Here is an 8,767-nt window from a genome sequence, read left to right as displayed (position 1 = left end):
AGGCAGGGAGAGGGGGAGACTGAAGGTGAGAGAGAGGGAGAGAGAGAGAGGCAGGGAGAGGGGGAGACTGAAGGTGAGAGAGAGGGAGAGAGAGAGAGGCAGGGAGGGGGAGAGACTGAAGGTGAGCGAGGGGCAGGGAGGGGGAGAGACTGAAGGTGAGCGAGGGACGGACAGAGGAAGGGGTGCCTGGTGCTGAATGCCAGTGCATGAAAGACTTAGGATGAGAAAGAGCGTATGTGAGAGGGACTGCACAGATGAGGGGGAAAAGAAGGTGTTTATGGATGAGGATGGATAACTGTCCTGTTTTCTGATGTAACAACAACTGAAGTTCAGACAAGATCTATATTGATTAATTGTGAGGTGATGAGTGTGATTTGCGTGCTTTCTATTTTGATCCCATAGCATCTGTGTTCTGCTCTTAGTACAGGGAAATGATTGATCAGCGGAAATCTTGTTTACCCATCTCCACAGGCCTACAATTGAGTGGAATTGGCAATGTATAGTCTGGGTTAAGGTGACAACTCTGTTTAGAATGGAAAGTTTGGACTTGACGTGTCTTCTTTCTCTTCCAGGCCATGGATAACCTCCTGCGCTGTGGTATCTGTTTTGAATACTTCAACATTGCCATGATGATCCCTCACTGTTCGCATAATTGTAAGTATTCTGCACGCCACCGTCCTAATACTGGTGGCTGAGATGTTTTCACCAGTGCAGCACATTTCTGTAGAGTTGTGAAAGTAGTTTTAAGCTGCTCCCCGTGTAACCTGTAACGAGCATTGACTTAGGCTGGTATGTTTCAGATGATTGTTGGTGTGCACAGTGACTGCAGATGGCCTTTCCATGACTGTATGCGTGTGGGACAAGACAGACCTGTGTGACATATCACAACAGCGGATCTGACAGGCAGCACCAGTAAGATACGAGCAGATACGGTGGGCTGAATATGGCTACATCGAGTTGAGTTGAGTTTTGCCTTTTGGAGGGTTACTTGTTATGAAACCTTGTGAGATTTCTCACTGTCTTACAAAGTTGCCTTGTCAACCACCTACCCTGCCCCTTTGCCATTTTCCAATTTCCACCCCAACTTGCCGCCCGGTGTTTCCACTGCAACTTGCTACTCAGTGGGCTTCCACTGACACTCCAGCATTGCTGGTGTCTGCACCGTCTCTAAAGGACCAGACAAGTGTTGGCCATCTTTGGCAATGCAGTGGCACAGCAGCTACACTGTTCTTGGCACAAGGCTGGCATGGTTGACACTCCCTTGTACATAGAGCGACATTCTGTGATCTCCGGCGCTGTTTAACTATCATGCTACGCACTTTACCTGCCTGTAGCTACATCCTGTCTGAACGCCCTCTCTAACGTCAGTGCTGCCCTATCTCCGGTGTCCACTGTAGAACCGAATCTTGGCATTGCCCAGTCGGGGAATGTCACAAAAAGGCGAGCAACTGGATGAATACAAAATCAAACCCTGAGCTTTTATAGAGTCATTATTTACAAAAAGCAAAAGGGGACAAAACTGAAGGCTGAGCTCCTACAATGCCAACCAGATTTTGGCAATATGACCAAAATAGTTTGGAGTCGGCCATTGTCTGCTTCACCCAGCTTTCGTCTACTGGAACTAGGTGTCAGTCAGGTTCTGTCTGGCTCGAAGCACCAAACGCAGCTGAGCTCTGTCATGGAGAGCATCAGCTTCCTCCTCCCCCGTGTCCTCCTCTTCTGCAGAAGGTTTCCCCTATTCCCCCAGTTCCTCAGCATCCAGCTCATGGCCTTGCTGCCCACTGCAGTTGCGCAGAGCGCAGGATGGTGGGACAGACTCTGTTTGGACTAGACTGGAGAGTTATTCCCTGACTGGTTCTTCTGCTTGGACCACCTCTTTAGTAGCTCCACCTTTTGCTCCACTGTTGGGAAACACAGGCAGCATTGTATTGGAGCTCGGCTGTCATTGGTGCAATTTCCTGCAGACAATGGCTGCACACACTGCACCCAATAATGAGAGACATGTTTCCATCATACATCCACTTTCAGGTTTAATCTGGGCAGCAACTTGATGCAGTGGTTTACCCCATGTCATCGACAAGGAAATATCTGCAGCTGCTCCGACACCTAGCCAACTCTGGACCCCCATCAAACACTCAACTAAACACAGCATTCAGACCACAGCATTGTCACACTAACATGACAGATGACACAATGTGTGCCTCGCACCCAGGACCTGTGGAGGTTGTGTGAGCAGTGGTTCCCTTCAGCGAGTACGGACCTTTTATGATGTCACTGCTGCTACTTCCACATCATTCAGATGCCCAAGTTCAACCAGCGATCACCAATGGGATGTTACAAATTACCTTTGACCAACATCTGACCCTTAAGCATCCTCAGTTTGAATGTGCTGCAATTGGGCAATGGCATGGTTGCTAATCCATTAAAGCAACAATCTGTAGTGACAACAACATGAAGCGGGTGCCCACAATGTTGTGGGGTCCAGCAAATGTTGCTCTCCGCCGACCCTGGAATTTTCTTGTATTGAGAAAAGGGAAAGTGAAGACAGAGAAGGAAGATTGTGCTGGACACCTTCAGCACGGAGCTCCTCTTAGTCACCAGGTTACATCCCCAAATAAGTGTTTGGCAAACACAAAAAAACTTCATAATATGAGAGAAAGGTAGTATGGAGGCTGAGAGATATTAGAAACTCAGAAAACTACCATTTTACTATCATGGAGTTATTTAGTGAAGCAGAGTATGAAACACTCGATGGTTTGATGGTATAGTGAGTCAGTGCTCCTGCTCTGCGGGATATAATGAACAGTTCACTTTTAGTCACAGCAGGGTACAACATTTCTTTTGTGGGCACCTCTTGATCGTTACTGTTTGATTTTCTGGGGTTACCTCTTGATTTTCAGCAGCTACATTTTCATTCTCATTAAATTATTTGGACTTAGAAGCAGAATTAGAAGAATTCATCAATATCCTCAATAGTCATCAACCCTGTGAAACTTAAAGCCGTAATGCAGAAGAAAAACATGAACTTCCTAAATAACACTGAAATTAAATTTGCACGAGACAACAGACATAAGTTAGCAATGAAAATAATTGATGCATACTTCAGCCACACAACCATAACCTAAAGCACACCTGCTGCAGATTTGAGAGGTTAGAGCAAATTTGTTTCTACTATTTATGTACAAAGCTGGACGTTTTAACCTGGCAGACACTTTTCGCTGCATCTTGAATCACCATCTCATTTAAATTTAACATTGGACCATGTTCACCTCATTGGCATACACAACATTTCCCACTGTAAGTTAGGTTCTGAACATATGCAGCCTTGAGCTAGAGATACCAATCAATTTCTAAGTCATTCATTGCTTCAGTGATTTAAAGCCTTTGAGTTATGAGTATTCCCTTCCCATGACTGTGGTCTCCCTCTCTCACCTGATTTTCGGCCTCTTCTCATCTCCCTGCAGTTTCCCTAACAACTTCCTTGTCGACAGCATTTACTTACTCCATTACAAGTTGTTTCTCCTGTGTTTGCTATTAATTGGTTCACTTGGTCACGTTTCTATTTACAAGGTTTGATTGGCCCCATAAGTGAACTTTCGTTAGGAGTGGTGGAGGGGGTGGATCTGCCTGTTTTAAACCCCCCCACCCCTGGAACTTTGAGCACTATCACAACCCTTATGGGTGTTGCTTTATAATCGTATTGTGCAGTGGTTTAGAAATGAAGTAACTTACATGCTGCTTCTCCTCCTTGCCCCTATGCTTGGCTTTCTTGTCCCTTTTCGGAGCTAGACCATAAAACCACAGAATCCCTACAGTGTGTAAGCGAGTCTACACTGACCCTCTGAAGAACATCTCACCCAGACATACCCCTTGCTACCCTATTCCTGTAACCCTGCATTTCCTATGACTAACCCACCTAGCCTGCACATCCTGGGACACTATGGGTAATTTAACATGGTCAATCCACCTAACCTGCGCATCTGTGAACTGTGGGAGGAAACTGGAGCACGCAGACTGATGGCCTGCTATGATAGCCTGGACTGGACTTACCTTACTGTGTAAGTACAGTTAATCAGAATTTTGCGTAGTTAATCCTGCAATGATTTTTTTAGCTTCTCACAAAATATATGACCACAAATCTCAACAAATCCATTAAAACTCCCACCAAAAGTACATTTTATGGCTGAACTGTAACTACACTTTTGAAGTAAGAATGAAAAAAATTAGAACATTTTCCACCACTTAAAATGAAATCTCTCATGACGAATGAGAACTGTGATCCCTCGCTTTATCAAGCTGCTGTCTGCTCATGAGGTTTTCAGCCTGAGGTGTAACATCATGATGATTTATGATGCAGACAGTATGTCGTTAATCTGTGAATTCTGCTTGTCAAATCACCAGCTCCACCTTTAAAAAGCTTGCTTGTGAGACTACTCAATAGAAGTTCAGCCAGGCAACCAAATTATTGTGAAATCTGTCTGTGTTGAGCAGCCTGTTATTTGAAACAAACTTATCCCCCTGACAGTATGTAGAGTGTTTTTCTCTAGTGTATTGCCTTTTGTTTGTGGAATAAAACTATAACTTTTGGCAGCCTGTGAGTTTTATTTCATTCATTTTATGGGACTCAAGTGTACAATTAGAATTAATTGAAGCCAGCCTATGTTCTGTATTGCTCCGTACCTTTTGTGTTGGGGAAGAGTGAGCTGACTTTTCAGTTCCTTCAGTCAAATGTTACCAGGCGGACCATTGTTAGTCTTGGATGAGCGCAGATCCTATGTGCTTCTGGCCTCAGATCTGTCATGTCCCCTGCTGCTTATCTCCAGCTAAACCTGATGCACTGGCAGGTTTCACTCCAGTTAAACTCCCTCACATCTGATGTGTTCTCCCCTGAAGCGCTGCCTGTCCTTTTTGCGCACCATTACAGCCAAAACTCCAATTTGTACCTTTTTCATCTCAACTTCTCCAGTCTTGTCAAAGCCTCCTGCTTTCATGCTCCATTTACTCTGATTGAAATAAGAATTCTGAAACCTGGATCCTCTCCCGGATTTTCAACATACTGAGTCCTTCCAAATTCCCTGCATTTTAACATTTCTATCCTGCAATCCCATGGCTCTATCTTGCCCAGCCTCTGCATGATCGTCCCGTCACGTGCCCCCCGACATGGGTTTGCTGCTTCCCCAACCCTGGTTTGCTCTTTTTATTCACTCACGGGATATGGGCATCCCTGGCAAGCCCAGCATTTTTGGTTTATCCCTGATTGCTTTTGAGAAGATGGTGGTGGTGACCTACCTTTTTGAACTACTTCTGAAGCTCTTTTTTTTTTTGTAGGGATTTTGATGCAACTGAATGCTCCAAAATGGACTAGCAAGCCAAAGCTGGAAGTCAACCCCATTCATGTGGTTCTGAAGCGACACATACTTGCAGACCTAGTGTGCACAGTGCATTGCCTTTAAGGGACATTAGTGCGAGTCACTTGGGTTTGACAACAGTCAGATTGTGACATAGTCAGCGAACATTGTCAACAGACGCTCACTGACTCCCCAACAAATAATCATTGTATCTGTTCTGGTTGGGAACGAATTGGTGAGGGTCTGGTCTTATTGTGGCGATGGGAAGTCGGTGAGGGTGTGGTCTGGTTGTGGCAGCGGGGTGGAGTTGGTGAGGATCAGGTCTGGTTGTGGCAGTGGGGGGCGAAGTCGGTGAGGGTCTGGTCTGGTTGTAGATGTCAATGAGCTGGCCTAGTTATGATGGGCAGACTGGCTGCTTTCTGGGCTGGAAGATTCTTGGATACCATGAATATGGCGAGGCATTGTTAATTCCATTGCTAGGAATATAGCAGTAGAAAGCCATGACGTTGGGGCACAGGAATCGTGCTGCTGACTGGAGATAAATACGGAGTAAGAAAATGTGGAGTTGCCGTCAGGACAGACTTACACGTGATACATTTCTCTCATAATGCGCCAGACTGTTGCCTTTCTGTGCGTTGTATCAGATGACTTGGTCTGGTATTTCGTGATATAACCTACTCCTTGTATCACAGTTTCTTGACTGAGCAAGTGACAGTGAACTTACTCCTTGGTCAATGCACTGTAGCAGTGTAACTGGGAGATTGGGAATGATCTGGGAATGCCACAAAAAAATTTATTGAACTAATTTCTTATTGTTCCATCTTATCTTGCAGTCCCGTTTTTCTTGGCAAGCTGAGTGATCTCTAGTCCTCCAGATCCGCTTAAGCCACATTTCAGTTATGCTTCGGACTGTGATGATTCCGCAATCCTTACCAATTGTTGCCCAAGCAATATTTTGACCTGCTGTTTTTCTTTCCTCCTTTTTTTGTTTTGCCTTTGTGCTCTCCCAAATTCCTCAGGGTGGTCTCTAATATTGGCACTTGTATTTTATCAGTCCGAAATGACCATTTGTAAAATGAACCTGGACAGTGGAAAGCAGTGCCATTGTGTCCTGGGGTGGAATCACGGTCATGGAGCTTCATCCAACTTCGTGACACCCATAATGCAGAGAAATGCCCGTCAAACAGGAGTCTCATGGAGACTGCTTCTAAATGTGGGGGGACTGGTGAGTTTGCCAAGGAAAATGGGACCACAAGATGAGATGGAACAAAAGGAAATCAGGTCAGTAAATCTCTGTGGCATTCCAAGATCATTCCCAGGCTCCCAGTTACATTGCTACAGTGCAGTGACCGAGGGGAAAGTTCACTATCACTTGCTCAGTCAAGAAACTGTGATGCAAAGAGTAGGTTATATCACAAAATACCAAACCCAGTCATCTGATACAATGCACAGAAAGGCAACAGTCCGGTGCATTTATAGGAAGAGAAATGTATCACATGTAAGTCTGGCCTGACAGTAACTCCACATTTTCTTACCTACAGTCAGCAGCATAATTCCTATGTCCCACTGATTTACAAAGACAAGAACCAAAGGAAAAGTCGGAGGTGACAATATCTGTAGGGAAGGTTTAACAGTAGCCTGCTGCGGCTGATGCAATTTAACATTACGTTCAATGATCGTAGTGTTCTTGCAGACAGCAGCACTTCTTGGTCTGAAGGTTCCTGTATCAATCAAATAAGTTTGTTACTTTCTGGCTGAGATATTTAACTCGGCTTGTTTAGGAGCAAAGGTGGGAAGTAACCTGATAGGGATATGGTGAGAAAAGTGAGAATGTCACTGTTTCGTTTTGAGTGGTGCTGCTCTAGAATTCCTTGTCATGGAATAAGAAGAATCTGTAATGAGTAAGCAGATGAGTCAATGTGGCACAAGGTTACTGTGTCAGTGTGAGTGAAGCAGAGTTTATGCTGTCTTCAACTCCTATTTTAATGATTATGTATTAATTAAACTTGCAGAAGTGTGTTTTTCTTAGAACAACTGAATTGCTTCATGGAATCACAGAAAAGTTATGGCACAGAAAGGGAACTTTCATCACATTGCATCTGTGCTGCCTGGATAAACTAGCTGCTCATTCTAATCCCACTCTCTGGCTCCTGGGCCTTCACCTTTGTGGGTTATTGATTTTTGAGGCATTTCCAGGTTCCTTTTAAACAGGGTTTCTGTCTCAACCATTAAACAGGGCAACACATTTCGTGTACCCATCATCTGGGCGGGAAAGGTTTTCCCTCATGTATCCTCTAATCCTTCTATCAATCACAGTAAGTCTATGCCCTCTGGAATTGACCTATGATCTGGGAAACAGCTCTTCTCTGTGTACTCAGTCTAAACTCCAAATTATTTTGTACAGCTCAATTAAGTCACTCCTTAGCCTCCGCTAACCTAAGTGAAACAACCCCAGCCTATCCAATTGTTCCTCGCCTGCAGTTTTCAAGCCCTGGCAATGTATTGTAAATCTCCTCTGTACTCTTTCCAGAGCAATTATATTCTTCCTGTAATATGACCAGAATTGGGTGCAAAATTACACCTGTTATCTTGACAGGGTTTTACACTGTTCTGGCATTGCATCCCTTGTCCTGTATTTTGTACCTTGTCCAATGAAGGATACCATGCCAAATGCTTCCTTTCCTTATTTACCTGTCCTGCCACCTTCAAGAGCACAGTGGATGCACACTCCAAAGTCTCACTTTTTCTATTCGTAATATTCTCCTCTTAGTAACCTCCTCTTTATTGTGTATTGCTTAGCTTTGCCCTTTCCAATTGCATCACCTTACATTTTTCTGGTGATATTCCATTTGCCACTTTTCCGCCGATTCCTTGATGTTGTCCCTCAGTCAAGAGCCATCTACTTCCCTGTCAACTGCAAGGCTAATTTTTGTGTCATTTGCAAACATCCCAATTGTGCCTCCTACATTTGTAGTTGTATATTATCACACTATTACTGGGGAGCTGAAGAGAGAGAATTGAAGGGCCACTCCATTTGGAATTACTCTGCTGCACTTTGTCCTGTTGCAGGTGATTAATTAGTCTTGTAAAATGTTGGAATTGTTTAGTTTGGAAAGCTGGAGTTACTTTTACATTTCCATAAAAGTAAGTGTAGTTTTTCAAATATCCAGTGTTTTTTTTGTGTGTGTGTGTGTGTGAGATGTCATGTACAGCATTCTGATGAAGTTATTAATGGTTTGTCACTTGTGATGGGAGGTGATAGTTTAAATCACTTCATAGAGAACAATTGAAGATTTGTTTGGATTAATAGGATATGTGGAATAAACAGTTAAAATTGCAAAAAGGGCACATGAGAGAAGTCCATTTTCGGATTCAAAGCATACCAATACTAGATTATTTAAGTGTAATAATCGGAAAGG

At 44.0% G+C, this 8,767-nt stretch overlaps 1 long non-coding RNA gene across 2 annotated transcripts; it reads left to right on the top strand.

Annotated features, from left to right (window-relative positions):
- The first annotated feature begins 107 nt into the window (after nt 1-107).
- Nucleotides 108-8,761, top strand: LOC125485126. Of its 2 annotated transcripts, none has more exons than XR_007263903.1 (3): nt 108-121; nt 573-654; nt 5,329-8,761. It is a non-coding gene; the product is annotated as an uncharacterized LOC125485126 (long non-coding RNA). The 2 variants fall into 2 exon arrangements; XR_007263902.1 differs by lacking the exon at nt 5,329-8,761 and adding an exon at nt 801-956.
- The last annotated feature ends 6 nt before the right edge of the window (nt 8,762-8,767 follow it).

Source organism: Rhincodon typus, chromosome 16, assembly GCF_021869965.1.
Source record: "Rhincodon typus isolate 14 chromosome 16, sRhiTyp1.1, whole genome shotgun sequence".
In the NCBI taxonomy this organism is placed as follows: domain Eukaryota; kingdom Metazoa; phylum Chordata; class Chondrichthyes; order Orectolobiformes; family Rhincodontidae; genus Rhincodon; species Rhincodon typus.
This window is presented reverse-complemented; position numbering and strand designations above follow the sequence as displayed.